The sequence below is a fragment of the Pleuronectes platessa genome, chromosome 16 (genome assembly GCF_947347685.1).
Source record: "Pleuronectes platessa chromosome 16, fPlePla1.1, whole genome shotgun sequence".
Lineage (NCBI taxonomy): Eukaryota > Metazoa > Chordata > Actinopteri > Pleuronectiformes > Pleuronectidae > Pleuronectes > Pleuronectes platessa.
In genome coordinates this window covers 3,080,023-3,104,542 of record NC_070641.1, presented here as the reverse complement: position 1 = coordinate 3,104,542, position 24,520 = coordinate 3,080,023, and the positions used below count along the sequence as shown (strand labels likewise).

At 41.7% G+C, this 24,520-nt stretch overlaps 26 non-coding genes across 26 annotated transcripts; all 26 read left to right on the top strand.

The window, feature by feature from the left end:
• The first annotated feature begins 768 nt into the window (after positions 1-768).
• trnag-gcc (transfer RNA glycine (anticodon GCC)) lies at positions 769-839 on the top strand. The gene has a single exon. It is a non-coding gene; the product is annotated as a tRNA-Gly (tRNA).
• A 769-nt stretch (positions 840-1,608) lies between these two features.
• On the top strand, positions 1,609-1,681 carry trnam-cau (transfer RNA methionine (anticodon CAU)). Its single transcript has one exon. It is a non-coding gene; the product is annotated as a tRNA-Met (tRNA).
• A 989-nt stretch (positions 1,682-2,670) lies between these two features.
• trnag-gcc (transfer RNA glycine (anticodon GCC)) lies at positions 2,671-2,741 on the top strand. Its single transcript has one exon. It is a non-coding gene; the product is annotated as a tRNA-Gly (tRNA).
• Positions 2,742-3,510: 769 nt separating this feature from the next.
• trnam-cau (transfer RNA methionine (anticodon CAU)) lies at positions 3,511-3,583 on the top strand. The gene has a single exon. It is a non-coding gene; the product is annotated as a tRNA-Met (tRNA).
• Positions 3,584-4,571: 988 nt separating this feature from the next.
• Positions 4,572-4,642, top strand: trnag-gcc (transfer RNA glycine (anticodon GCC)). Its single transcript has one exon. It is a non-coding gene; the product is annotated as a tRNA-Gly (tRNA).
• Positions 4,643-5,411: 769 nt separating this feature from the next.
• Positions 5,412-5,484, top strand: trnam-cau (transfer RNA methionine (anticodon CAU)). Its single transcript has one exon. It is a non-coding gene; the product is annotated as a tRNA-Met (tRNA).
• Positions 5,485-6,473: 989 nt separating this feature from the next.
• On the top strand, positions 6,474-6,544 carry trnag-gcc (transfer RNA glycine (anticodon GCC)). Its single transcript has one exon. It is a non-coding gene; the product is annotated as a tRNA-Gly (tRNA).
• A 769-nt stretch (positions 6,545-7,313) lies between these two features.
• trnam-cau (transfer RNA methionine (anticodon CAU)) lies at positions 7,314-7,386 on the top strand. The gene has a single exon. It is a non-coding gene; the product is annotated as a tRNA-Met (tRNA).
• A 988-nt stretch (positions 7,387-8,374) lies between these two features.
• Positions 8,375-8,445, top strand: trnag-gcc (transfer RNA glycine (anticodon GCC)). The gene has a single exon. It is a non-coding gene; the product is annotated as a tRNA-Gly (tRNA).
• A 769-nt stretch (positions 8,446-9,214) lies between these two features.
• Positions 9,215-9,287, top strand: trnam-cau (transfer RNA methionine (anticodon CAU)). Its single transcript has one exon. It is a non-coding gene; the product is annotated as a tRNA-Met (tRNA).
• A 989-nt stretch (positions 9,288-10,276) lies between these two features.
• On the top strand, positions 10,277-10,347 carry trnag-gcc (transfer RNA glycine (anticodon GCC)). Its single transcript has one exon. It is a non-coding gene; the product is annotated as a tRNA-Gly (tRNA).
• Positions 10,348-11,116: 769 nt separating this feature from the next.
• Positions 11,117-11,189, top strand: trnam-cau (transfer RNA methionine (anticodon CAU)). The gene has a single exon. It is a non-coding gene; the product is annotated as a tRNA-Met (tRNA).
• Positions 11,190-12,177: 988 nt separating this feature from the next.
• trnag-gcc (transfer RNA glycine (anticodon GCC)) lies at positions 12,178-12,248 on the top strand. The gene has a single exon. It is a non-coding gene; the product is annotated as a tRNA-Gly (tRNA).
• Positions 12,249-13,017: 769 nt separating this feature from the next.
• trnam-cau (transfer RNA methionine (anticodon CAU)) lies at positions 13,018-13,090 on the top strand. The gene has a single exon. It is a non-coding gene; the product is annotated as a tRNA-Met (tRNA).
• Positions 13,091-14,079: 989 nt separating this feature from the next.
• trnag-gcc (transfer RNA glycine (anticodon GCC)) lies at positions 14,080-14,150 on the top strand. The gene has a single exon. It is a non-coding gene; the product is annotated as a tRNA-Gly (tRNA).
• Positions 14,151-14,919: 769 nt separating this feature from the next.
• Positions 14,920-14,992, top strand: trnam-cau (transfer RNA methionine (anticodon CAU)). The gene has a single exon. It is a non-coding gene; the product is annotated as a tRNA-Met (tRNA).
• Positions 14,993-15,981: 989 nt separating this feature from the next.
• On the top strand, positions 15,982-16,052 carry trnag-gcc (transfer RNA glycine (anticodon GCC)). The gene has a single exon. It is a non-coding gene; the product is annotated as a tRNA-Gly (tRNA).
• Positions 16,053-16,821: 769 nt separating this feature from the next.
• trnam-cau (transfer RNA methionine (anticodon CAU)) lies at positions 16,822-16,894 on the top strand. Its single transcript has one exon. It is a non-coding gene; the product is annotated as a tRNA-Met (tRNA).
• A 989-nt stretch (positions 16,895-17,883) lies between these two features.
• Positions 17,884-17,954, top strand: trnag-gcc (transfer RNA glycine (anticodon GCC)). Its single transcript has one exon. It is a non-coding gene; the product is annotated as a tRNA-Gly (tRNA).
• A 769-nt stretch (positions 17,955-18,723) lies between these two features.
• On the top strand, positions 18,724-18,796 carry trnam-cau (transfer RNA methionine (anticodon CAU)). Its single transcript has one exon. It is a non-coding gene; the product is annotated as a tRNA-Met (tRNA).
• Positions 18,797-19,778: 982 nt separating this feature from the next.
• trnag-gcc (transfer RNA glycine (anticodon GCC)) lies at positions 19,779-19,849 on the top strand. The gene has a single exon. It is a non-coding gene; the product is annotated as a tRNA-Gly (tRNA).
• A 769-nt stretch (positions 19,850-20,618) lies between these two features.
• On the top strand, positions 20,619-20,691 carry trnam-cau (transfer RNA methionine (anticodon CAU)). Its single transcript has one exon. It is a non-coding gene; the product is annotated as a tRNA-Met (tRNA).
• Positions 20,692-21,680: 989 nt separating this feature from the next.
• trnag-gcc (transfer RNA glycine (anticodon GCC)) lies at positions 21,681-21,751 on the top strand. Its single transcript has one exon. It is a non-coding gene; the product is annotated as a tRNA-Gly (tRNA).
• A 769-nt stretch (positions 21,752-22,520) lies between these two features.
• Positions 22,521-22,593, top strand: trnam-cau (transfer RNA methionine (anticodon CAU)). The gene has a single exon. It is a non-coding gene; the product is annotated as a tRNA-Met (tRNA).
• A 989-nt stretch (positions 22,594-23,582) lies between these two features.
• Positions 23,583-23,653, top strand: trnag-gcc (transfer RNA glycine (anticodon GCC)). The gene has a single exon. It is a non-coding gene; the product is annotated as a tRNA-Gly (tRNA).
• Positions 23,654-24,422: 769 nt separating this feature from the next.
• Positions 24,423-24,495, top strand: trnam-cau (transfer RNA methionine (anticodon CAU)). The gene has a single exon. It is a non-coding gene; the product is annotated as a tRNA-Met (tRNA).
• The last annotated feature ends 25 nt before the right edge of the window (positions 24,496-24,520 follow it).

Sequence of the window (24,520 nt, the reverse complement as noted above, 5' to 3'; positions counted from 1 at the left end):
AGACCAGGGAGTGCCTTTTTATTAAGTGCAGAAAATATAGACTGACAGAGAGGTCCATAGCTGCTATAACCCTAACATTTGATACTTTTTCTGAGGAGGTGATATAATATATACATTTATGCCGTAGATGTGCGGGGACCGAGCATTCATAGTTGTGCGTGAGTCGTGCTACAAATACACAGCCGAAACGCTAGTGGCGTTAGAGCTTCTATGCTAGCGTTGAGTGTCTTCCGGTTTCCTGTCAGCTTATTTACAAATTCTCTGGCCTCTGCTTACTTCCTAAACAATGACGAAAGTTAGTCAGCGGATCGTGTTGGAGCTGGAACTGATAGATTCTGAAGAGCAATGACTTGTACATAAAGAACGGCAACGAAGAAAATAAAGATGTCGTCCGTTTTTGTTCCTTCAACTCAATTCAAATCTGGCTGCGAATCCGCCGGATATGCTATGCTATCAAGCGGACCAATCACAGCTCTTACGGTGTTTATAGATAAAGTTGCATGGGTCAGACCTTCTCTTAAGTGTCTTGAAGTTGGTTGTTCACATTAAAAGTAACAGACATAGCTACGTCAGGCTTGAGAGAAAGATACAAACCCTGCTCCTTCATACCATTGAACAATAGGCTGGTCACGCCATGAGGCAGGTGTCAGTACCTCTCTTTCTACCGGCAGTCGAAAAAATAGCAGACAAACTTTCCAGGCACAGTATACTGGCACCTTAAGTGGACCTCGTCGAAGAAGAAGGAAGGTGAAATTTGCATAAATATATGCATTGGTGGTTCAGTGGTAGAATTCTCGCCTGCCACGCGGGAGGCCCGGGTTCGATTCCCGGCTAATGCAGTAGAATAACTTTGGCCAAAATACTTGTATCTCGCAGGTTGAGACTCATGGTCGTCATTTCCTTCTGGAATTAGTGTCTTTGTCTACTAGAAAATGAAAAGATAGTAAAGTATTCCATTCTATCCTTTGAAATCTAAATCTTTTATGTGGCAACGAGTTTGACTTGAAATTGAGATCACAAACTGCAAGTAAGAACCGTTCATCAATAAGCAACATAAAGTAACCACACTGCTTTCTGTTTACAGGGTATGGGTATGAAGGTATGTCTAAGAATCTCATAGGATCAAAAGCCTGGGCCCGTCAGGTCTAAATCACTTTCGTATTGGGGATGTTGTTTGTGGCGGCCAGCTAGGCTTTAAGCCCCACCCTGCCCCAGGTGTGAGTTGTTTGTTCCTCAAGAGGACTATCGTTATTGTGGTAAAATACTCAAAGTTAACTAGGAAGGAATTTTGAGTTTTACATAGACTACATACTTCCACTACTAGCTACAATTTTTTAGAAATGACTTTACAAGCGTGGATATGTCATCACCTGGTAACTTTTTTTCCGGACTATTGAAAGGTTTGACAGAAACACTTGTCCTGACCCAATGGATCTGTAAATAACATGTGGACTATTTGGACAAAGTACTGGAGATCAATGTTCTAGACTACAAACATGTCACCAACATTTTCTGACTTTTAGTACGATGGCTATGTGACGGACAAGTAGTCTTTCAAATTTCTATTTGTTTTACCCAAGGTTTTTGTCCATTTTTGTAGAAAAATAGGCCTCGTTGGCGCAGTAGGCAGCGCGTCAGTCTCATAATCTGAAGGTCGTGAGTTCGACCCTCACACGGGGCAAGTGTCATATTGTCTTATATAATCTTTTTATTACAGCAAGGTTCCAGCATTATTTAAGCAAGACAAGAGGATCCTCTTTTAACAGAGCAGAAACTGTGCAGACTCTTCAGTGGATTGACTCACATGCTTTAAGGTGCAATTGTAGCTCCTGCTGAAGGAATCAAAGAGTAGTTGTACGTTTCAGGTGAAACACAGAGCCAGCTACAAGTTGTGCTAATATCAGACCAGGGAGTGCCTTTTTATTAAGTGCAGAAAATATAGACTGACAGAGAGGTCCATAGCTGCTATAACCCTAACATTTGATACTTTTTCTGAGGAGGTGATATAATATATACATTTATGCCGTAGATGTGCGGGGACCGAGCATTCATAGTTGTGCGTGAGTCGTGCTACAAATACACAGCCGAAACGCTAGTGGCGTTAGAGCTTCTATGCTAGCGTTGAGTGTCTTCCGGTTTCCTGTCAGCTTATTTACAAATTCTCTGGCCTCTGCTTACTTCCTAAACAATGACTAAAGTTAGTCAGCGGATCGTGTTGGAGCTGGAACTGATAGATTCTGAAGAGCAATGACTTGTACATAAAGAACGGCAACGAAGAAAATAAAGATGTCGTCCGTTTTTGTTCCTTCAACTCAATTCAAATCTGGCTGCGAATCCGCCGGATATGCTATGCTATCAAGCGGACCAATCACAGCTCTTACGGTGTTTATAGATAAAGTTGCATGGGTCAGACCTTCTCTTAAGTGTCTTGAAGTTGGTTGTTCACATTAAAAGTAACAGACATAGCTACGTCAGGCTTGAGAGAAAGATACAAACCCTGCTCCTTCATACCATTGAACAATAGGCTGGTCACGCCATGAGGCAGGTGTCAGTACCTCTCTTTCTACCGGCAGTCGAAAAAATAGCAGACAAACTTTCCAGGCACAGTATACTGGCACCTTAAGTGGACCTCGTCGAAGAAGAAGGAAGGTGAAATTTGCATAAATATATGCATTGGTGGTTCAGTGGTAGAATTCTCGCCTGCCACGCGGGAGGCCCGGGTTCGATTCCCGGCTAATGCAGTAGAATAACTTTGGCCAAAATACTTGTATCTCGCAGGTTGAGACTCATGGTCGTCATTTCCTTCTGGAATTAGTGTCTTTGTCTACTAGAAAATGAAAAGATAGTAAAGTATTCCATTCTATCCTTTGAAATCTAAATCTTTTATGTGGCAACGAGTTTGACTTGAAATTGAGATCACAAACTGCAAGTAAGAACCGTTCATCAATAAGCAACATAAAGTAACCACACTGCTTTCTGTTTACAGGGTATGGGTATGAAGGTATGTCTAAGAATCTCATAGGATCAAAAGCCTGGGCCCGTCAGGTCTAAATCACTTTCGTATTGGGGATGTTGTTTGTGGCGGCCAGCTAGGCTTTAAGCCCCACCCTGCCCCAGGTGTGAGTTGTTTGTTCCTCAAGAGGACTATCGTTATTGTGGTAAAATACTCAAAGTTAACTAGGAAGGAATTTTGAGTTTTACATAGACTACATACTTCCACTACTAGCTACAATTTTTTAGAAATGACTTTACAAGCGTGGATATGTCATCACCTGGTAACTTTTTTTCCGGACTATTGAAAGGTTTGACAGAAACACTTGTCCTGACCCAATGGATCTGTAAATAACATGTGGACTATTTGGACAAAGTACTGGAGATCAATGTTCTAGACTACAAACATGTCACCAACATTTTCTGACTTTTAGTACGATGGCTATGTGACGGACAAGTAGTCTTTCAAATTTCTATTTGTTTTACCCAAGGTTTTTGTCCATTTTTGTAGAAAAATAGGCCTCGTTGGCGCAGTAGGCAGCGCGTCAGGCTCATAATCTGAAGGTCGTGAGTTCGACCCTCACACGGGGCAAGTGTCATATTGTCTTATATAATCTTTTTATTACAGCAAGGTTCCAGCATTATTTAAGCAAGACAAGAGGATCCTCTTTTAACAGAGCAGAAACTGTGCAGACTCTTCAGTGGATTGACTCACGTGCTTTAAGGTGCAATTGTAGCTCCTGCTGAAGGAATCAAAGAGTAGTTGTACGTTTCAGGTGAAACACAGAGCCAGCTACAAGTTGTGCTAATATCAGACCAGGGAGTGCCTTTTTATTAAGTGCAGAAAATATAGACTGACAGAGAGGTCCATAGCTGCTATAACCCTAACATTTGATACTTTTTCTGAGGAGGTGATATAATATATACATTTATGCCGTAGATGTGCGGGGACCGAGCATTCATAGTTGTGCGTGAGTCGTGCTACAAATACACAGCCGAAACGCTAGTGGCGTTAGAGCTTCTATGCTAGCGTTGAGTGTCTTCCGGTTTCCTGTCAGCTTATTTACAAATTCTCTGGCCTCTGCTTACTTCCTAAACAATGACGAAAGTTAGTCAGCGGATCGTGTTGGAGCTGGAACTGATAGATTCTGAAGAGCAATGACTTGTACATAAAGAACGGCAACGAAGAAAATAAAGATGTCGTCCGTTTTTGTTCCTTCAACTCAATTCAAATCTGGCTGCGAATCTGCCGGATATGCTATGCTATCAAGCGACCAATCACAGCTCTTACGGTGTTTATAGATAAAGTTGCATGGGTCAGACCTTCTCTTAAGTGTCTTGCAGTTGGTTGTTCACATTAAAAGTAACAGACATAGCTACGTCAGGCTTGAGAGAAAGATACAAACCCTGCTCCTTCATACCATTGAACAATAGGCTGGTCACGCCATGAGGCAGGTGTCAGTACCTCTCTTTCTACCGGCAGTCGAAAAAATAGCAGACAAACTTTCCAGGCACAGTATACTGGCACCTTAAGTGGACCTCGTCGAAGAAGAAGGAAGGTGAAATTTGCATAAATATATGCATTGGTGGTTCAGTGGTAGAATTCTCGCCTGCCACGCGGGAGGCCCGGGTTCGATTCCCGGCTAATGCAGTAGAATAACTTTGGCCAAAATACTTGTATCTCCTAGGTTGAGACTCATGGTCGTCATTTCCTTCTGGAATTAGTGTCTTTGTGTACTAGAAAATGAAAAGATAGTAAAGTATTCCATTCTATCCTTTGAAATCTAAATCTTTTATGTGGCAACGAGTTTGACTTGAAATTGAGATCACAAACTGCAAGTAAGAACCGTTCATCAATAAGCAACATAAAGTAACCACACTGCTTTCTGTTTACAGGGTATGGGTATGAAGGTATGTCTAAGAATCTCATAGGATCAAAAGCCTGGGCCCGTCAGGTCTAAATCACTTTCGTATTGGGGATGTTGTTTGTGGCGGCCAGCTAGGCTTTAAGCCCCACCCTGCCCCAGGTGTGAGTTGTTTGTTCCTCAAGAGGACTATCGTTATTGTGGTAAAATACTCAAAGTTAACTAGGAAGGAATTTTGAGTTTTACATAGACTACATACTTCCACTACTAGCTACAATTTTTTAGAAATGACTTTACAAGCGTGGATATGTCATCACCTGGTAACTTTTTTTCCGGACTATTGAAAGGTTTGACAGAAACACTTGTCCTGACCCAATGGATCTGTAAATAACATGTGGACTATTTGGACAAAGTACTGGAGATCAATGTTCTAGACTACAAACATGTCACCAACATTTTCTGACTTTTAGTACGATGGCTATGTGACGGACAAGTAGTCTTTCAAATTTCTATTTGTTTTACCCAAGGTTTTTGTCCATTTTTGTAGAAAAATAGGCCTCGTTGGCGCAGTAGGCAGCGCGTCAGTCTCATAATCTGAAGGTCGTGAGTTCAACCCTCACACGGGGCAAGTGTCATATTGTCTTATATAATCTTTTTATTACAGCAAGGTTCCAGCATTATTTAAGCAAGACAAGAGGATCCTCTTTTAACAGAGCAGAAACTGTGCAGACTCTTCAGTGGATTGACTCACGTGCTTTAAGGTGCAATTGTAGCTCCTGCTGAAGGAATCAAAGAGTAGTTGTACGTTTCAGGTGAAACACAGAGCCAGCTACAAGTTGTGCTAATATCAGACCAGGGAGTGCCTTTTTATTAAGTGCAGAAAATATAGACTGACAGAGAGGTCCATAGCTGCTATAACCCTAACATTTGATACTTTTTCTGAGGAGGTGATATAATATATACATTTATGCCGTAGATGTGCGGGGACCGAGCATTCATAGTTGTGCGTGAGTCGTGCTACAAATACACAGCCGAAACGCTAGTGGCGTTAGAGCTTCTATGCTAGCGTTGAGTGTCTTCCGGTTTCCTGTCAGCTTATTTACAAATTCTCTGGCCTCTGCTTACTTCCTAAACAATGACGAAAGTTAGTCAGCGGATCGTGTTGGAGCTGGAACTGATAGATTCTGAAGAGCAATGACTTGTACATAAAGAACGGCAACGAAGAAAATAAAGATGTCGTCCGTTTTTGTTCCTTCAACTCAATTCAAATCTGGCTGCGAATCTGCCGGATATGCTATGCTATCAAGCGGACCAATCACAGCTCTTACGGTGTTTATAGATAAAGTTGCATGGGTCAGACCTTCTCTTAAGTGTCTTGCAGTTGGTTGTTCACATTAAAAGTAACAGACATAGCTACGTCAGGCTTGAGAGAAAGATACAAACCCTGCTCCTTCATACCATTGAACAATAGGCTGGTCACGCCATGAGGCAGGTGTCAGTACCTCTCTTTCTACCGGCAGTCGAAAAAATAGCAGACAAACTTTCCAGGCACGGTATACTGGCACCTTAAGTTGACCTCGTCGAAGAAGAAGGAAGGTGAAATTTGCATAAATATATGCATTGGTGGTTCAGTGGTAGAATTCTCGCCTGCCACGCGGGAGGCCCGGGTTCGATTCCCGGCTAATGCAGTAGAATAACTTTGGCCAAAATACTTGTATCTCCTAGGTTGAGACTCATGGTCGTCATTTCCTTCTGGAATTAGTGTCTTTGTGTACTAGAAAATGAAAAGATAGTAAAGTATTCCATTCTATCCTTTGAAATCTAAATCTTTTATGTGGCAACGAGTTTGACTTGAAATTGAGATCACAAACTGCAAGTAAGAACCGTTCATCAATAAGCAACATAAAGTAACCACACTGCTTTCTGTTTACAGGGTATGGGTATGAAGGTATGTCTAAGAATCTCATAGGATCAAAAGCCTGGGCCCGTCAGGTCTAAATCACTTTCGTATTGGGGATGTTGTTTGTGGCGGCCAGCTAGGCTTTAAGCCCCACCGTTCCCCAGGTGTGAGTTGTTTGTTCATCAAGAGGACTATCGTTATTGTGGTAAAATACTCAAAGTTAACTAGGAAGGAATTTTGAGTTTTACATAGACTACATACTTCCACTACTAGCTACAATTTTTTAGAAATGACTTTACAAGCGTGGATATGTCATCACCTGGTAACTTTTTTTCCGGACTATTGAAAGGTTTGACAGAAACACTTGTCCTGACCCAATGGATCTGTAAATAACATGTGGACTATTTGGACAAAGTACTGGAGATCAATGTTCTAGACTACAAACATGTCACCAACATTTTCTGACTTTTAGTACGATGGCTATGTGACGGACAAGTAGTCTTTCAAATTTCTATTTGTTTTACCCAAGGTTTTTGTCCATTTTTGTAGAAAAATAGGCCTCGTTGGCGCAGTAGGCAGCGCGTCAGTCTCATAATCTGAAGGTCGTGAGTTCAACCCTCACACGGGGCAAGTGTCATATTGTCTTATATAATCTTTTTATTACAGCAAGGTTCCAGCATTATTTAAGCAAGACAAGAGGATCCTCTTTTAACAGAGCAGAAACTGTGCAGACTCTTCAGTGGATTGACTCACGTGCTTTAAGGTGCAATTGTAGCTCCTGCTGAAGGAATCAAAGAGTAGTTGTACGTTTCAGGTGAAACACAGAGCCAGCTACAAGTTGTGCTAATATCAGACCAGGGAGTGCCTTTTTATTAAGTGCAGAAAATATAGACTGACAGAGAGGTCCATAGCTGCTATAACCCTAACATTTGATACTTTTTCTGAGGAGGTGATATAATATATACATTTATGCCGTAGATGTGCGGGGACCGAGCATTCATAGTTGTGCGTGAGTCGTGCTACAAATACACAGCCGAAACGCTAGTGGCGTTAGAGCTTCTATGCTAGCGTTGAGTGTCTTCCGGTTTCCTGTCAGCTTATTTACAAATTCTCTGGCCTCTGCTTACTTCCTAAACAATGACGAAAGTTAGTCAGCGGATCGTGTTGGAGCTGGAACTGATAGATTCTGAAGAGCAATGACTTGTACATAAAGAACGGCAACGAAGAAAATCAAGATGTCGTCCGTTTTTGTTCCTTCAATTCAATTCAAATCTGGCTGCGAATCTGCCGGATATGCTATGCTATCAAGCGACCAATCACAGCTCTTACGGTGTTTATAGATAAAGTTGCATGGGTCAGACCTTCTCTTAAGTGTCTTGCAGTTGGTTGTTCACATTAAAAGTAACAGACATAGCTACGTCAGGCTTGAGAGAAAGATACAAACCCTGCTCCTTCATACCATTGAACAATAGGCTGGTCACGCCATGAGGCAGGTGTCAGTACCTCTCTTTCTACCGGCAGTCGAAAAAATAGCAGACAAACTTTCCAGGCACAGTATACTGGCACCTTAAGTGGACCTCGTCGAAGAAGAAGGAAGGTGAAATTTGCATAAATATATGCATTGGTGGTTCAGTGGTAGAATTCTCGCCTGCCACGTGGGAGGCCCGGGTTCGATTCCCGGCTAATGCAGTAGAATAACTTTGGCCAAAATACTTGTATCTCGCAGGTTGAGACTCATGGTCGTCATTTCCTTCTGGAATTAGTGTCTTTGTGTACTAGAAAATGAAAAGATAGTAAAGTATTCCATTCTATCCTTTGAAATCTAAATCTTTTATGTGGCAACGAGTTTGACTTGAAATTGAGATCACAAACTGCAAGTAAGAACCGTTCATCAATAAGCAACATAAAGTAACCACACTGCTTTCTGTTTACAGGGTATGGGTATGAAGGTATGTCTAAGAATCTCATAGGATCAAAAGCCTGGGCCCGTCAGGTCTAAATCACTTTCGTATTGGGGATGTTGTTTGTGGCGGCCAGCTAGGCTTTAAGCCCCACCCTGCCCCAGGTGTGAGTTGTTTGTTCATCAAGAGGACTATCGTTATTGTGGTAAAATACTCAAAGTTAACTAGGAAGGAATTTTGAGTTTTACATAGACTACATACTTCCACTACTAGCTACAATTTTTTAGAAATGACTTTACAAGCGTGGATATGTCATCACCTGGTAACTTTTTTTCCGGACCATTGAAAGGTTTGACAGAAACACTTGTCCTGACCCAATGGATCTGTAAATAACATGTGGACTATTTGGACAAAGTACTGGAGATCAATGGTCTAGACTACAAACATGTCACCAACATTTTCTGACTTTTAGTACGATGGTTATGTGACGGACAAGTAGACTTTCAAATTTCTATTTGTTTTACCCAAGGTTTTTGTCCATTTTCGTAGAAAAATAGGCCTTGTTGGCGCAGTAGGCAGCGCGTCAGTCTCATAATCTGAAGGTCGTGAGTTCGACCCTCACACGGGGCAAGTGTCATATTGTCTTATATAATCTTTTTATTACAGCAAGGTTCCAGCATTATTTAAGCAAGACAAGAGGATCCTCTTTTAACAGAGCAGAAACTGTGCAGACTCTTCAGTGGATTGACTCACGTGCTTTAAGGTGCAATTGTAGCTCCTGCTGAAGGAATCAAAGAGTAGTTGTACGTTTCAGGTGAAACACAGAGCCAGCTACAAGTTGTGCTAATATCAGACCAGGGAGTGCCTTTTTATTAAGTGCAGAAAATATAGACTGACAGAGAGGTCCATAGCTGCTATAACCCTAACATTTGATACTTTTTCTGAGGAGGTGATATAATATATACATTTATGCCGTAGATGTGCGGGGACCGAGCATTCATAGTTGTGCGTGAGTCGTGCTACAAATACACAGCCGAAACGCTAGTGGCGTTAGAGCTTCTATGCTAGCGTTGAGTGTCTTCCGGTTTCCTGTCAGCTTATTTACAAATTCTCTGGCCTCTGCTTACTTCCTAAACAATGACGAAAGTTAGTCAGCGGATCGTGTTGGAGCTGGAACTGATAGATTCTGAAGAGCAATGACTTGTACATAAAGAACGGCAACGAAGAAAATAAAGATGTCGTCCGTTTTTGTTCCTTCAACTCAATTCAAATCTGGCTGCGAATCCGCCGGATATGCTATGCTATCAAGCGGACCAATCACAGCTCTTACGGTGTTTATAGATAAAGTTGCATGGGTCAGACCTTCTCTTAAGTGTCTTGCAGTTGGTTGTTCACATTAAAAGTAACAGACATAGCTACGTCAGGCTTGAGAGAAAGATACAAACCCTGCTCCTTCATACCATTGAACAATAGGCTGGTCACGCCATGAGGCAGGTGTCAGTACCTCTCTTTCTACCGGCAGTCGAAAAAATAGCAGACAAACTTTCCAGGCACGGTATACTGGCACCTTAAGTTGACCTCGTCGAAGAAGAAGGAAGGTGAAATTTGCATAAATATATGCATTGGTGGTTCAGTGGTAGAATTCTCGCCTGCCACGCGGGAGGCCCGGGTTCGATTCCCGGCTAATGCAGTAGAATAACTTTGGCCAAAATACTTGTATCTCCTAGGTTGAGACTCATGGTCGTCATTTCCTTCTGGAATTAGTGTCTTTGTGTACTAGAAAATGAAAAGATAGTAAAGTATTCCATTCTATCCTTTGAAATCTAAATCTTTTATGTGGCAACGAGTTTGACTTGAAATTGAGATCACAAACTGCAAGTAAGAACCGTTCATCAATAAGCAACATAAAGTAACCACACTGCTTTCTGTTTACAGGGTATGGGTATGAAGGTATGTCTAAGAATCTCATAGGATCAAAAGCCTGGGCCCGTCAGGTCTAAATCACTTTCGTATTGGGGATGTTGTTTGTGGCGGCCAGCTAGGCTTTAAGCCCCACCGTTCCCCAGGTGTGAGTTGTTTGTTCATCAAGAGGACTATCGTTATTGTGGTAAAATACTCAAAGTTAACTAGGAAGGAATTTTGAGTTTTACATAGACTACATACTTCCACTACTAGCTACAATTTTTTAGAAATGACTTTACAAGCGTGGATATGTCATCACCTGGTAACTTTTTTTCCGGACTATTGAAAGGTTTGACAGAAACACTTGTCCTGACCCAATGGATCTGTAAATAACATGTGGACTATTTGGACAAAGTACTGGAGATCAATGTTCTAGACTACAAACATGTCACCAACATTTTCTGACTTTTAGTACGATGGCTATGTGACGGACAAGTAGTCTTTCAAATTTCTATTTGTTTTACCCAAGGTTTTTGTCCATTTTTGTAGAAAAATAGGCCTCGTTGGCGCAGTAGGCAGCGCGTCAGTCTCATAATCTGAAGGTCGTGAGTTCAACCCTCACACGGGGCAAGTGTCATATTGTCTTATATAATCTTTTTATTACAGCAAGGTTCCAGCATTATTTAAGCAAGACAAGAGGATCCTCTTTTAACAGAGCAGAAACTGTGCAGACTCTTCAGTGGATTGACTCACGTGCTTTAAGGTGCAATTGTAGCTCCTGCTGAAGGAATCAAAGAGTAGTTGTACGTTTCAGGTGAAACACAGAGCCAGCTACAAGTTGTGCTAATATCAGACCAGGGAGTGCCTTTTTATTAAGTGCAGAAAATATAGACTGACAGAGAGGTCCATAGCTGCTATAACCCTAACATTTGATACTTTTTCTGAGGAGGTGATATAATATATACATTTATGCCGTAGATGTGCGGGGACCGAGCATTCATAGTTGTGCGTGAGTCGTGCTACAAATACACAGCCGAAACGCTAGTGGCGTTAGAGCTTCTATGCTAGCGTTGAGTGTCTTCCGGTTTCCTGTCAGCTTATTTACAAATTCTCTGGCCTCTGCTTACTTCCTAAACAATGACGAAAGTTAGTCAGCGGATCGTGTTGGAGCTGGAACTGATAGATTCTGAAGAGCAATGACTTGTACATAAAGAACGGCAACGAAGAAAATCAAGATGTCGTCCGTTTTTGTTCCTTCAATTCAATTCAAATCTGGCTGCGAATCTGCCGGATATGCTATGCTATCAAGCGACCAATCACAGCTCTTACGGTGTTTATAGATAAAGTTGCATGGGTCAGACCTTCTCTTAAGTGTCTTGCAGTTGGTTGTTCACATTAAAAGTAACAGACATAGCTACGTCAGGCTTGAGAGAAAGATACAAACCCTGCTCCTTCATACCATTGAACAATAGGCTGGTCACGCCATGAGGCAGGTGTCAGTACCTCTCTTTCTACCGGCAGTCGAAAAAATAGCAGACAAACTTTCCAGGCACAGTATACTGGCACCTTAAGTGGACCTCGTCGAAGAAGAAGGAAGGTGAAATTTGCATAAATATATGCATTGGTGGTTCAGTGGTAGAATTCTCGCCTGCCACGTGGGAGGCCCGGGTTCGATTCCCGGCTAATGCAGTAGAATAACTTTGGCCAAAATACTTGTATCTCGCAGGTTGAGACTCATGGTCGTCATTTCCTTCTGGAATTAGTGTCTTTGTGTACTAGAAAATGAAAAGATAGTAAAGTATTCCATTCTATCCTTTGAAATCTAAATCTTTTATGTGGCAACGAGTTTGACTTGAAATTGAGATCACAAACTGCAAGTAAGAACCGTTCATCAATAAGCAACATAAAGTAACCACACTGCTTTCTGTTTACAGGGTATGGGTATGAAGGTATGTCTAAGAATCTCATAGGATCAAAAGCCTGGGCCCGTCAGGTCTAAATCACTTTCGTATTGGGGATGTTGTTTGTGGCGGCCAGCTAGGCTTTAAGCCCCACCCTGCCCCAGGTGTGAGTTGTTTGTTCATCAAGAGGACTATCGTTATTGTGGTAAAATACTCAAAGTTAACTAGGAAGGAATTTTGAGTTTTACATAGACTACATACTTCCACTACTAGCTACAATTTTTTAGAAATGACTTTACAAGCGTGGATATGTCATCACCTGGTAACTTTTTTTCCGGACCATTGAAAGGTTTGACAGAAACACTTGTCCTGACCCAATGGATCTGTAAATAACATGTGGACTATTTGGACAAAGTACTGGAGATCAATGGTCTAGACTACAAACATGTCACCAACATTTTCTGACTTTTAGTACGATGGTTATGTGACGGACAAGTAGACTTTCAAATTTCTATTTGTTTTACCCAAGGTTTTTGTCCATTTTCGTAGAAAAATAGGCCTTGTTGGCGCAGTAGGCAGCGCGTCAGTCTCATAATCTGAAGGTCGTGAGTTCGACCCTCACACGGGGCAAGTGTCATATTGTCTTATATAATCTTTTTATTACAGCAAGGTTCCAGCATTATTTAAGCAAGACAAGAGGATCCTCTTTTAACAGAGCAGAAACTGTGCAGACTCTTCAGTGGATTGACTCACGTGCTTTAAGGTGCAATTGTAGCTCCTGCTGAAGGAATCAAAGAGTAGTTGTACGTTTCAGGTGAAACACAGAGCCAGCTACAAGTTGTGCTAATATCAGACCAGGGAGTGCCTTTTTATTAAGTGCAGAAAATATAGACTGACAGAGAGGTCCATAGCTGCTATAACCCTAACATTTGATACTTTTTCTGAGGAGGTGATATAATATATACATTTATGCCGTAGATGTGCGGGGACCGAGCATTCATAGTTGTGCGTGAGTCGTGCTACAAATACACAGCCGAAACGCTAGTGGCGTTAGAGCTTCTATGCTAGCGTTGAGTGTCTTCCGGTTTCCTGTCAGCTTATTTACAAATTCTCTGGCCTCTGCTTACTTCCTAAACAATGACGAAAGTTAGTCAGCGGATCGTGTTGGAGCTGGAACTGATAGATTCTGAAGAGCAATGACTTGTACATAAAGAACGGCAACGAAGAAAATAAAGATGTCGTCCGTTTTTGTTCCTTCAACTCAATTCAAATCTGGCTGCGAATCCGCCGGATATGCTATGCTATCAAGCGGACCAATCACAGCTCTTACGGTGTTTATAGATAAAGTTGCATGGGTCAGACCTTCTCTTAAGTGTCTTGCAGTTGGTTGTTCACATTAAAAGTAACAGACATAGCTACGTCAGGCTTGAGAGAAAGATACAAACCCTGCTCCTTCATACCATTGAACAATAGGCTGGTCACGCCATGAGGCAGGTGTCAGTACCTCTCTTTCTACCGGCAGTCGAAAAAATAGCAGACAAACTTTCCAGGCACGGTATACTGGCACCTTAAGTTGACCTCGTCGAAGAAGAAGGAAGGTGAAATTTGCATAAATATATGCATTGGTGGTTCAGTGGTAGAATTCTCGCCTGCCACGCGGGAGGCCCGGGTTCGATTCCCGGCTAATGCAGTAGAATAACTTTGGCCAAAATACTTGTATCTCCTAGGTTGAGACTCATGGTCGTCATTTCCTTCTGGAATTAGTGTCTTTGTGTACTAGAAAATGAAAAGATAGTAAAGTATTCCATTCTATCCTTTGAAATCTAAATCTTTTATGTGGCAACGAGTTTGACTTGAAATTGAGATCACAAACTGCAAGTAAGAACCGTTCATCAATAAGCAACATAAAGTAACCACACTGCTTTCTGTTTACAGGGTATGGGTATGTAGGTATGTCTAAGAATCTCATAGGATCAAAAGCCTGGGCCCGTCAGGTCTAAATCACTTTCGTATTGGGGATGTTGTTTGTGGCGGCCAGCTAGGCTTTAAGCCCCACCGTTCCCCAGGTGTGAGTTGTTTGTTCATCAAGAGGACTATCGTTATTGTGGTAAAATACTCAAAGTTAACTAGGAAGGAATTTTGAGTTTTACATAGACTACATACTTCCACTACTAGCTACAATTTTTTAGAAATGACTTTACAAGCGTGGATATGTCATCACCTGGTAACTTTTTTTCCGGACTATTGAAAGGTTTGACAGAAACACTTGTCCTGACCCAATGGATCTGTAAATAACATGTGGACTATTTGGACAAAGTACTGGAGATCAATGTTCTAGACTACAAACATGTCACCAACATTTTCTGACTTTTAGTACGATGGCTATGTGACGGACAAGTAGTCTTTCAAATTTCTATTTGTTTTACCCAAGCTTTTTGTCCATTTTTGTAGAAAAATAGGCCTCGTTGGCGCAGTAGGCAGCGCGTCAGTCTCATAATCTGAAGGTCGTGAGTTCAACCCTCACACGGGGCAAGTGTCATATTGTCTTATATAATCTTTTTATTACAGCAAGGTTCCAGCATTATTTAAGCAAGACAAGAGGATCCTCTTTTAACAGAGCAGAAACTGTGCAGACTCTTCAGTGGATTGACTCACGTGCTTTAAGGTGCAATTGTAGCTCCTGCTGAAGGAATCAAAGAGTAGTTGTACGTTTCAGGTGAAACACAGAGCCAGCTACAAGTTGTGCTAATATCAGACCAGGGAGTGCCTTTTTATTAAGTGCAGAAAATATAGACTGACAGAGAGGTCCATAGCTGCTATAACCCTAACATTTGATACTTTTTCTGAGGAGGTGATATAATATATACATTTATGCCGTAGATGTGCGGGGACCGAGCATTCATAGTTGTGCGTGAGTCGTGCTACAAATACACAGCCGAAACGCTAGTGGCGTTAGAGCTTCTATGCTAGCGTTGAGTGTCTTCCGGTTTCCTGTCAGCTTATTTACAAATTCTCTGGCCTCTGCTTACTTCCTAAACAATGACGAAAGTTAGTCAGCGGATCGTGTTCGAGCTGGAACTGATAGATTCTGAGGAGCAATGACTTGTACATAAAGAACGGCAACGAAGAAAATAAAGATGTCGTCCGTTTTTGTTCCTTCAACTCAATTCAAATCTGGCTGCGAATCTGCCGGATATGCTATGCTATCAAGCGGACCAATCACAGCTCTTACGGTGTTTATAGATAAAGTTGCATGGGTCAGACCTTCTCTTAAGTGTCTTGCAGTTGGTTGTTCACATTAAAAGTAACAGACATAGCTACGTCAGGCTTGAGAGAAAGATACAAACCCTGCTCCTTCATACCATTGAACAATAGGCTGGTCACGCCATGAGGCAGGTGTCAGTACCTCTCTTTCTACCGGCAGTCGAAAAAATAGCAGACAAACTTTCCAGGCACGGTATACTGGCACCTTAAGTTGACCTCGTCGAAGAAGAAGGAAGGTGAAATTTGCATAAATATATGCATTGGTGGTTCAGTGGTAGAATTCTCGCCTGCCACGCGGGAGGCCCGGGTTCGATTCCCGGCTAATGCAGTAGAATAACTTTGGCCAAAATACTTGTATCTCCTAGGTTGAGACTCATGGTCGTCATTTCCTTCTGGAATTAGTGTCTTTGTGTACTAGAAAATGAAAAGATAGTAAAGTATTCCATTCTATCCTTTGAAATCTAAATCTTTTATGTGGCAACGAGTTTGACTTGAAATTGAGATCACAAACTGCAAGTAAGAACCGTTCATCAATAAGCAACATAAAGTAACCACACTGCTTTCTGTTTACAGGGTATGGGTATGAAGGTATGTCTAAGAATCTCATAGGATCAAAAGCCTGGGCCCGTCAGGTCTAAATCACTTTCGTATTGGGGATGTTGTTTGTGGCGGCCAGCTAGGCTTTAAGCCCCACCCTGCCCCAGGTGTGAGTTGTTTGTTCATCAAGAGGACTATCGTTATTGTGGTAAAATACTCAAAGTTAACTAGGAAGGAATTTTGAGTTTTACATAGACTACATACTTCCACTACTAGCTACAATTTTTTAGAAATGACTTTACAAGCGTGGATATGTCATCACCTGGTAACTTTTTTTCCGGACTATTGAAAGGTTTGACAGAAACACTTGTCCTGACCCAATGGATCTGTAAATAACATGTGGACTATTTGGACAAAGTACTGGAGATCAATGTTCTAGACTACAAACATGTCACCAACATTTTCTGACTTTTAGTACGATGGCTATGTGACGGACAAGTAGTCTTTCAAATTTCTATTTGTTTTACCCAAGGTTTTTGTCCATTTTTGTAGAAAAATAGGCCTCGTTGGCGCAGTAGGCAGCGCGTCAGTCTCATAATCTGAAGGTCGTGAGTTCGACCCTCACACGGGGCAAGTGTCATATTGTCTTATATAATCTTTTTATTACAGCAAGGTTCCAGCATTATTTAAGCAAGACAAGAGGATCCTCTTTTAACAGAGCAGAAACTGTGCAGACTCTTCAGTGGATTGACTCACGTGCTTTAAGGTGCAATTGTAGCTCCTGCTGAAGGAATCAAAGAGTAGTTGTAAGTTTCAGGTGAAACACAGAGCCAGCTACAAGTTGTGCTAATATCAGACCAGGGAGTGCCTTTTTATTAAGTGCAGAAAATATAGACTGACAGAGAGGTCCATAGCTGCTATAACCCTAACATTTGATACTTTTTCTGAGGAGGTGATATAATATATACATTTATGCCGTAGATGTGCGGGGACCGAGCATTCATAGTTGTGCGTGAGTCGTGCTACAAATACACAGCCGAAACGCTAGTGGCGTTAGAGCTTCTATGCTAGCGTTGAGTGTCTTCCGGTTTCCTGTCAGCTTATTTACAAATTCTCTGGCCTCTGCTTACTTCCTAAACAATGACGAAAGTTAGTCAGCGGATCGTGTTGGAGCTGGAACTGATAGATTCTGAAGAGCAATGACTTGTACATAAAGAACGGCAACGAAGAAAATAAAGATGTCGTCCGTTTTTGTTCCTTCAACTCAATTCAAATCTGGCTGCGAATCTGCCGGATATGCTATGCTATCAAGCGGACCAATCACAGCTCTTACGGTGTTTATAGATAAAGTTGCATGGGTCAGACCTTCTCTTAAGTGTCTTGCAGTTGGTTGTTCACATTAAAAGTAACAGACATAGCTACGTCAGGCTTGAGAGAAAGATACAAACCCTGCTCCTTCATACCATTGAACAATAGGCTGGTCACGCCATGAGGCAGGTGTCAGTACCTCTCTTTCTACCGGCAGTCGAAAAAATAGCAGACAAACTTTCCAGGCACGGTATACTGGCACCTTAAGTTGACCTCGTCGAAGAAGAAGGAAGGTGAAATTTGCATAAATATATGCATTGGTGGTTCAGTGGTAGAATTCTCGCCTGCCACGCGGGAGGCCCGGGTTCGATTCCCGGCTAATGCAGTAGAATAACTTTGGCCAAAATACTTGTATCTCCTAGGTTGAGACTCATGGTCGTCATTTCCTTCTGGAATTAGTGTCTTTGTGTACTAGAAAATGAAAAGATAGTAAAGTATTCCATTCTATCCTTTGAAATCTAAATCTTTTATGTGGCAACGAGTTTGACTTGAAATTGAGATCACAAACTGCAAGTAAGAACCGTTCATCAATAAGCAACATAAAGTAACCACACTGCTTTCTGTTTACAGGGTATGGGTATGAAGGTATGTCTAAGAATCTCATAGGATCAAAAGCCTGGGCCCGTCAGGTCTAAATCACTTTCGTATTGGGGATGTTGTTTGTGGCGGCCAGCTAGGCTTTAAGCCCCACCCTGCCCCAGGTGTGAGTTGTTTGTTCATCAAGAGGACTATCGTTATTGTGGTAAAATACTCAAAGTTAACTAGGAAGGAATTTTGAGTTTTACATAGACTACATACTTCCACTACTAGCTACAATTTTTTAGAAATGACTTTACAAGCGTGGATATGTCATCACCTGGTAACTTTTTTTCCGGACTATTGAAAGGTTTGACAGAAACACTTGTCCTGACCCAATGGATCTGTAAATAACATGTGGACTATTTGGACAAAGTACTGGAGATCAATGTTCTAGACTACAAACATGTCACCAACATTTTCTGACTTTTAGTACGATGGCTATGTGACGGACAAGTAGTCTTTCAAATTTCTATTTGTTTTACCCAAGGTTTTTGTCCATTTTTGTAGAAAAATAGGCCTCGTTGGCGCAGTAGGCAGCGCGTCAGTCTCATAATCTGAAGGTCGTGAGTTCGACCCTCACACGGGGCAAGTGTCATATTGTCTTATATAATCTTTTTATTACAGCAAGGTTCCAGCATTATTTAAGCAAGACAAGAGGATCCTCTTTTAACAGAGCAGAAACTGTGCAGACTCTTCAGTGGATTGACTCACGTGCTTTAAGGTGCAATTGTAGCTCCTGCTGAAGGAATCAAAGAGTAGTTGTAAGTTTCAGGTGAAACACAGAGCCAGCTACAAGTTGTGCTAATATCAGACCAGGGAGTGCCTTTTTATTAAGTGCAGAAAATATAGACTGACAGAGAGGTCCATAGCTGCTATAACCCTAACATTTGATACTTTTTCTGAGGAGGTGATATAATATATACATTTATGCCGTAGATGTGCGGGGACCGAGCATTCATAGTTGTGCGTGAGTCGTGCTACAAATACACAGCCGAAACGCTAGTGGCGTTAGAGCTTCTATGCTAGCGTTGAGTGTCTTCCGGTTTCCTGTCAGCTTATTTACAAATTCTCTGGCCTCTGCTTACTTCCTAAACAATGACGAAAGTTAGTCAGCGGATCGTGTTGGAGCTGGAACTGATAGATTCTGAAGAGCAATGACTTGTACATAAAGAACGGCAACGAAGAAAATAAAGATGTCGTCCGTTTTTGTTCCTTCAACTCAATTCAAATCTGGCTGCGAATCTGCCGGATATGCTATGCTATCAAGCGGACCAATCACAGCTCTTACGGTGTTTATAGATAAAGTTGCATGGGTCAGACCTTCTCTTAAGTGTCTTGCAGTTGGTTGTTCACATTAAAAGTAACAGACATAGCTACGTCAGGCTTGAGAGAAAGATACAAACCCTGCTCCTTCATACCATTGAACAATAGGCTGGTCACGCCATGAGGCAGGTGTCAGTACCTCTCTTTCTACCGGCAGTCGAAAAAATAGCAGACAAACTTTCCAGGCACAGTATACTGGCATCTTAAGTGGACCTCGTCGAAGAAGGTGAAATTTGCATAAATATATGCATTGGTGGTTCAGTGGTAGAATTCTCGCCTGCCACGCGGGAGGCCCGGGTTCGATTCCCGGCTAATGCAGTAGAATAACTTTGGCCAAAATACTTGTATCTCCTAGGTTGAGACTCATGGTCGTCATTTCCTTCTGGAATTAGTGTCTTTGTGTACTAGAAAATGAAAAGATAGTAAAGTATTCCATTCTATCCTTTGAAATCTAAATCTTTTATGTGGCAACGAGTTTGACTTGAAATTGAGATCACAAACTGCAAGTAAGAACCGTTCATCAATAAGCAACATAAAGTAACCACACTGCTTTCTGTTTACAGGGTATGGGTATGAAGGTATGTCTAAGAATCTCATAGGATCAAAAGCCTGGGCCCGTCAGGTCTAAATCACTTTCGTATTGGGGATGTTGTTTGTGGCGGCCAGCTAGGCTTTAAGCCCCACCGTTCCCCAGGTGTGAGTTGGTTGTTCATCAAGAGGACTATCGTTATTGTGGTAAAATACTCAAAGTTAACTAGGAAGGAATTTTGAGTTTTACATAGACTACATACTTCCACTACTAGCTACAATTTTTTAGAAATGACTTTACAAGCGTGGATATGTCATCACCTGGTAACTTTTTTTCCGGACTATTGAAAGGTTTGACAGAAACACTTGTCCTGACCCAATGGATCTGTAAATAACATGTGGACTATTTGGACAAAGTACTGGAGATCAATGTTCTAGACTACAAACATGTCACCAACATTTTCTGACTTTTAGTACGATGGCTATGTGACGGACAAGTAGTCTTTCAAATTTCTATTTGTTTTACCCAAGGTTTTTGTCCATTTTTGTAGAAAAATAGGCCTCGTTGGCGCAGTAGGCAGCGCGTCAGTCTCATAATCTGAAGGTCGTGAGTTCAACCCTCACACGGGGCAAGTGTCATATTGTCTTATATAATCTTTTTATTACAGCAAGGTTCCAGCATTATTTAAGCAAGACAAGAGGATCCTCTTTTAACAGAGCAGAAACTGTGCAGACTCTTCAGTGGATTGACTCACGTGCTTTAAGGTGCAATTGTAGCTCCTGCTGAAGGAATCAAAGAGTAGTTGTACGTTTCAGGTGAAACACAGAGCCAGCTACAAGTTGTGTTAATATCAGACCAGGGAGTGCCTTTTTATTAAGTGCAGAAAATATAGACTGACAGAGAGGTCCATAGCTGCTATAACCCTAACATTTGATACTTTTTCTGAGGAGGTGATATAATATATACATTTATGCCGTAGATGTGCGGGGACCGAGCATTCATAGTTGTGCGTGAGTCGTGCTACAAATACACAGCCGAAACGCTAGTGGCGTTAGAGCTTCTATGCTAGCGTTGAGTGTCTTCCGGTTTCCTGTCAGCTTATTTACAAATTCTCTGGCCTCTGCTTACTTCCTAAACAATGACGAAAGTTAGTCAGCGGATCGTGTTGGAGCTGGAACTGATAGATTCTGAAGAGCAATGACTTGTACATAAAGAACGGCAACGAAGAAAATAAAGATGTCGTCCGTTTTTGTTCCTTCAACTCAATTCAAATCTGGCTGCGAATCCGCCGGATATGCTATGCTATCAAGCGGACCAATCACAGCTCTTACGGTGTTTATAGATAAAGTTGCATGGGTCAGACCTTCTCTTAAGTGTCTTGAAGTTGGTTGTTCACATTAAAAGTAACAGACATAGCTACGTCAGGCTTGAGAGAAAGATACAAACCCTGCTCCTTCATACCATTGAACAATAGGCTGGTCACGCCATGAGGCAGGTGTCAGTACCTCTCTTTCTACCGGCAGTCGAAAAAATAGCAGACAAACTTTCCAGGCACAGTATACTGGCACCTTAAGTGGACCTCGTCGAAGAAGAAGGAAGGTGAAATTTGCATAAATATATGCATTGGTGGTTCAGTGGTAGAATTCTCGCCTGCCACGCGGGAGGCCCGGGTTCGATTCCCGGCTAATGCAGTAGAATAACTTTGGCCAAAATACTTGTATCTCGCAGGTTGAGACTCATGGTCGTCATTTCCTTCTGGAATTAGTGTCTTTGTCTACTAGAAAATGAAAAGATAGTAAAGTATTCCATTCTATCCTTTGAAATCTAAATCTTTTATGTGGCAACGAGTTTGACTTGAAATTGAGATCACAAACTGCAAGTAAGAACCGTTCATCAATAAGCAACATAAAGTAACCACACTGCTTTCTGTTTACAGGGTATGGGTATGAAGGTATGTCTAAGAATCTCATAGGATCAAAAGCCTGGGCCCGTCAGGTCTAAATCACTTTCGTATTGGGGATGTTGTTTGTGGCGGCCAGCTAGGCTTTAAGCCCCACCCTGCCCCAGGTGTGAGTTGTTTGTTCCTCAAGAGGACTATCGTTATTGTGGTAAAATACTCAAAGTTAACTAGGAAGGAATTTTGAGTTTTACATAGACTACATACTTCCACTACTAGCTACAATTTTTTAGAAATGACTTTACAAGCGTGGATATGTCATCACCTGGTAACTTTTTTTCCGGACTATTGAAAGGTTTGACAGAAACACTTGTCCTGACCCAATGGATCTGTAAATAACATGTGGACTATTTGGACAAAGTACTGGAGATCAATGTTCTAGACTACAAACATGTCACCAACATTTTCTGACTTTTAGTACGATGGCTATGTGACGGACAAGTAGTCTTTCAAATTTCTATTTGTTTTACCCAAGGTTTTTGTCCATTTTTGTAGAAAAATAGGCCTCGTTGGCGCAGTAGGCAGCGCGTCAGGCTCATAATCTGAAGGTCGTGAGTTCGACCCTCACACGGGGCAAGTGTCATATTGTCTTATATAATCTTTTTATTACAGCAAGGTTCCAGCATTATTTAAGCAAGACAAGAGGATCCTCTTTTAACAGAGCAGAAACTGTGCAGACTCTTCAGTGGATTGACTCACGTGCTTTAAGGTGCAATTGTAGCTCCTGCTGAAGGAATCAAAGAGTAGTTGTACGTTTCAGGTGAAACACAGAGCCAGCTACAAGTTGTGCTAATATCAGACCAGGGAGTGCCTTTTTATTAAGTGCAGAAAATATAGACTGACAGAGAGGTCCATAGCTGCTATAACCCTAACATTTGATACTTTTTCTGAGGAGGTGATATAATATATACATTTATGCCGTAGATGTGCGGGGACCGAGCATTCATAGTTGTGCGTGAGTCGTGCTACAAATACACAGCCGAAACGCTAGTGGCGTTAGAGCTTCTATGCTAGCGTTGAGTGTCTTCCGGTTTCCTGTCAGCTTATTTACAAATTCTCTGGCCTCTGCTTACTTCCTAAACAATGACGAAAGTTAGTCAGCGGATCGTGTTGGAGCTGGAACTGATAGATTCTGAAGAGCAATGACTTGTACATAAAGAACGGCAACGAAGAAAATAAAGATGTCGTCCGTTTTTGTTCCTTCAACTCAATTCAAATCTGGCTGCGAATCCGCCGGATATGCTATGCTATCAAGCGGACCAATCACAGCTCTTACGGTGTTTATAGATAAAGTTGCATGGGTCAGACCTTCTCTTAAGTGTCTTGAAGTTGGTTGTTCACATTAAAAGTAACAGACATAGCTACGTCAGGCTTGAGAGAAAGATACAAACCCTGCTCCTTCATACCATTGAACAATAGGCTGGTCACGCCATGAGGCAGGTGTCAGTACCTCTCTTTCTACCGGCAGTCGAAAAAATAGCAGACAAACTTTCCAGGCACAGTATACTGGCACCTTAAGTGGACCTCGTCGAAGAAGAAGGAAGGTGAAATTTGCATAAATATATGCATTGGTGGTTCAGTGGTAGAATTCTCGCCTGCCACGCGGGAGGCCCGGGTTCGATTCCCGGCTAATGCAGTAGAATAACTTTGGCCAAAATACTTGTATCTCGCAGGTTGAGACTCATGGTCGTCATTTCCTTCTGGAATTAGTGTCTTTGTGTACTAGAAAATGAAAAGATAGTAAAGTATTCCATTCTATCCTTTGAAATCTAAATCTTTTATGTGGCAACGAGTTTGACTTGAAATTGAGATCACAAACTGCAAGTAAGAACCGTTCATCAATAAGCAACATAAAGTAACCACACTGCTTTCTGTTTACAGGGTATGGGTATGAAGGTATGTCTAAGAATCTCATAGGATCAAAAGCCTGGGCCCGTCAGGTCTAAATCACTTTCGTATTGGGGATGTTGTTTGTGGCGGCCAGCTAGGCTTTAAGCCCCACCCTGCCCCAGGTGTGAGTTGTTTGTTCATCAAGAGGACTATCGTTATTGTGGTAAAATACTCAAAGTTAACTAGGAAGGAATTTTGAGTTTTACATAGACTACATACTTCCACTACTAGCTACAATTTTTTAGAAATGACTTTACAAGCGTGGATATGTCATCACCTGGTAACTTTTTTTCCGGACTATTGAAAGGTTTGACAGAAACACTTGTCCTGACCCAATGGATCTGTAAATAACATGTGGACTATTTGGACAAAGTACTGGAGATCAATGTTCTAGACTACAAACATGTCACCAACATTTTCTGACTTTTAGTACGATGGCTATGTGACGGACAAGTAGTCTTTCAAATTTCTATTTGTTTTACCCAAGGTTTTTGTCCATTTTTGTAGAAAAATAGGCCTCGTTGGCGCAGTAGGCAGCGCGTCAGTCTCATAATCTGAAGGTCGTGAGTTCAACCCTCACACGGGGCAAGTGTCATATTGTCTTATATAATCT